This window comes from Otolemur garnettii, unplaced genomic scaffold (assembly GCF_000181295.1).
Source record: "Otolemur garnettii isolate 467f Iridium unplaced genomic scaffold, OtoGar3 scaffold00036, whole genome shotgun sequence".
Taxonomy (NCBI): Eukaryota; Metazoa; Chordata; class Mammalia; order Primates; family Galagidae; genus Otolemur; species Otolemur garnettii.
In genome coordinates, this window is record NW_003852431.1 from 10,642,812 (window position 1) to 10,645,707 (window position 2,896).

At 44.7% G+C, this 2,896-nt stretch overlaps 1 long non-coding RNA gene across 1 annotated transcript in view; it reads left to right on the forward strand.

Moving 5' to 3' along the window:
* Positions 1-1,414: 1,414 nt before the first annotated feature.
* The window catches only part of LOC105886977, a 9,752-nt gene continuing 8,270 nt past the window's right edge, over positions 1,415-2,896 (forward strand). The window contains exons 1-2 of the long non-coding RNA XR_001161283.2: positions 1,415-1,506; positions 1,596-1,607. This is a non-coding gene — a long non-coding RNA (uncharacterized LOC105886977). The remainder of the gene's footprint in view (positions 1,507-1,595; positions 1,608-2,896) is intronic.

Consider the following 2,896-nt stretch of genomic DNA (forward strand, 5'->3'; position numbering starts at 1 on the left):
AAACAAAAAAACTATGTACCTCAAGACAGGAAGGTTATCCTGGATAACTTATATCCTGGTTATACGTGCATATGCCTTGATCTAATGATCATTTGAATCCTTATAACAGAGAACTTTCCCAGGCTAAAGTCAGAGTGACATGGCACAAGAAGGCAAAGGAGAGGTGAGTAGGAGGGTTTAGAGTAACTCAAAGTGTGAGAACTTAACCTGTCACTGAAAGCTTTGAAGATGGAGGGAGGGAGCTACAGCCAAGCAGTGCTAATGGCCTTTAGAAGCTGAGACTCCCCCAAAGCCGGAAAGAAAATGAAGACTACACAGAATCTAGTTCTGCCAACAACCTGAATGAACCTGAAAGCAGATTCTCTAGACCTTTAAGTGAGGAAAACAGCTCTGCCAACACTTCACCAGTGCAGTTCCAGGTTAGAGGAGACTAAAGAATTAGGACCACTAAGATCCCTGATTAGATTCTAGTTGTGGATGGGGTAAGGAATAATTTTTTAAAATATTGTTGTAATTGGGGAAATTTTAATTTAACCTATTAGGTAATACCATCTTGCCAAAGTCAAATTTCCTGACTATGAAGTTGTACTGGGTTCTTTAAAAGAATGCCTTGTTCTTAGGAGATACATATTCAAGTATTTGGGGGTGAAGTATGATTAGTATGTATGTAAACACAAATAAAGCAAATATATATAAAATATGTAATACAAATATATAAACTGTTAACAGTTGGTGAATCTAGATAAAGGGTATATGGACGTCAATTTAACTTTTTACAATGTTTCCGAAAATTTTTTCTCGTTTTTCAAAATCAAAAGGGAGCTGCAAAAAAAATCACCCTGGCTACTCTGTGTAGAATGGATGTAACGTGCATAGAAGCGAGGCGGGAACACCAGATGGGAAGGTATTGCTGCAGTTAGGCTGGGGTGCTGGTGCAGGACAGTGACAGCGGGGATCCAGAAACGCAATCTTCCCGCTCACAGCTAGGCCAGTGAAGTAAAACCAAGCGATGGAATCTCATCCTGTAACGTTGCTGCCACAGGAATCTCCCTCGCAGGAGAAACTTCCAAGGGGGGCTGAAGGGGCTTTCACATTCATTTAGCATCCGCCACTCGCGCAGAACCAAGCTGGCGCTGGCGAGGATGCGGGCTCCAGACTGGAAGAGCGCATGTCTGCGGCTGTACAAGCCGGAGGGGGCATCCTACATTTAAATTGTACTTCCCTTCACAAAGTAGCTCCCAGGTCTTCGGCCTTTCTCCTACACTACCTTTCGCGTTGCTCAGCAACTGCTTAAAACAGATGCTCAATTGAGTCAAAAGGTGGGTTACGCCAGACGCTTGCGTCTGCCTCTCCCCCGTACGTCCGCGGCGTGCGCCGGGCCGCCGGGCGCAGGAAGCGGAAGCGGAAGTGTTGGCCAGGGGGCGTGTCCGCCTGAGTCCGCGGCCCCAGCTCTGGACGTTTGCCATGGAGGGGTCTGGCGAGCCACTGCTGGATGCTAAGTCTCAGGTAGGTCCCAGCTTGGAAGAAGAGGGGGTAGCGGTGCTCTGGAGCAAGAAAAGTCTTTCCCTAAATGGTGTTTTCTGTTTCGGTTTCAGGTGACCAACCAGGTGAGTGAGCGGCCGCCCCGCCTTGTCCTCTGCCGGCCTCCGCGGGGCAAAGAATGGGCGAACGCACGGGGCCCGCCTCCCGCAGCGCGGGCACGGTGCCACTGGCAGCCTTCCCCAGCTCTCCCCCGCCCCAGCCTTGTGTCCATGAACCAGCGACCTTGAGCCATCCTCTCTGCATGCTCCTTTTTGCACCTGAGCTGGTGTAGCCACTGCCTTTGTAATTAAAGTTTCCGCACCCCAGGCCAAAGAGTACAGACCAAGTATTGTTCTTTTTTGATTAGCCAATATTTATTCGAACACAGTATTTTAGAATGTGACGGATGTAAAAGGAATCAGTGTTTACAAAGGTAGTACGACTTTTTTTAGTCTTCGAGAAAGTTATTTTGAAACTGGAGTATAACTTTTTAGAGTATATTCTAGAAATAAGAATTTGACTTTTGAAAGTATGACTTAGTCCTCTTTGTTTCAAGTGTTCCTGTGCTGTTTTAGTTAATAAGCTGTTTGTTAACAAGTTATTTTTAGACAAATAACTTATAACACATTTCTCAGAAGCAGAGTGCGAAAACTAGAATATTTTAGGTTAGAAGGCCCTAAAGATAGAGCCTAGGTAAGAAATAATTAGCATACAAGGGCTGAGAGATGCAGTCATTGACTGGTTTTTATGACTCTGCTGTTGCTTTTGAGGATTCCTGGGATATAGGAGAACTCAGATGGTAATCAGTCCTCTGCCTGACTTCCCTCAGAGTTACATGAATCAGGGCTGTTTGATTCACTCTCTCATAAATCATTTTATCCATACACCTACATAAAATCATGTGTTTTAGTAAGACAGCCTGAAACTGAATTATATGAGTTTTAAAATTGAGCTTTTTTTTTAAAGCTTAAAACAACATGAGTTTATCTTTTACTATTTTGAGGTCAGACATCCAAAATTGGTCTTATGGGGCTAAAATCAGGGTGTGGGCAGGGCTGTGTTCCTTCTGGAGGCCGAAGGGACAAATCTTTTCTTCCTCCTAGAGGCTGCCTGTATAGCTTGTGGCTTCTACTTCCATGTTCAAAGCCCATTTCAACTTCTGCTTCTGTTTTCACCTTGTTGTCTCTGACTCTGACACTCCTGTCTCCCTCTTATAAGGACCCTGTGATTACATTTGCCCACCTGGATAATCCAGGCAAATCTCTCTATCTCAAAATCATTAATTTTGTTCACATCTACAAAATTCTGAAGGTAACATATCAGTGGTCCTCAACTCTTTTGGCACCAGACACTGGTTTCAAAGAGGAGTGGCGGC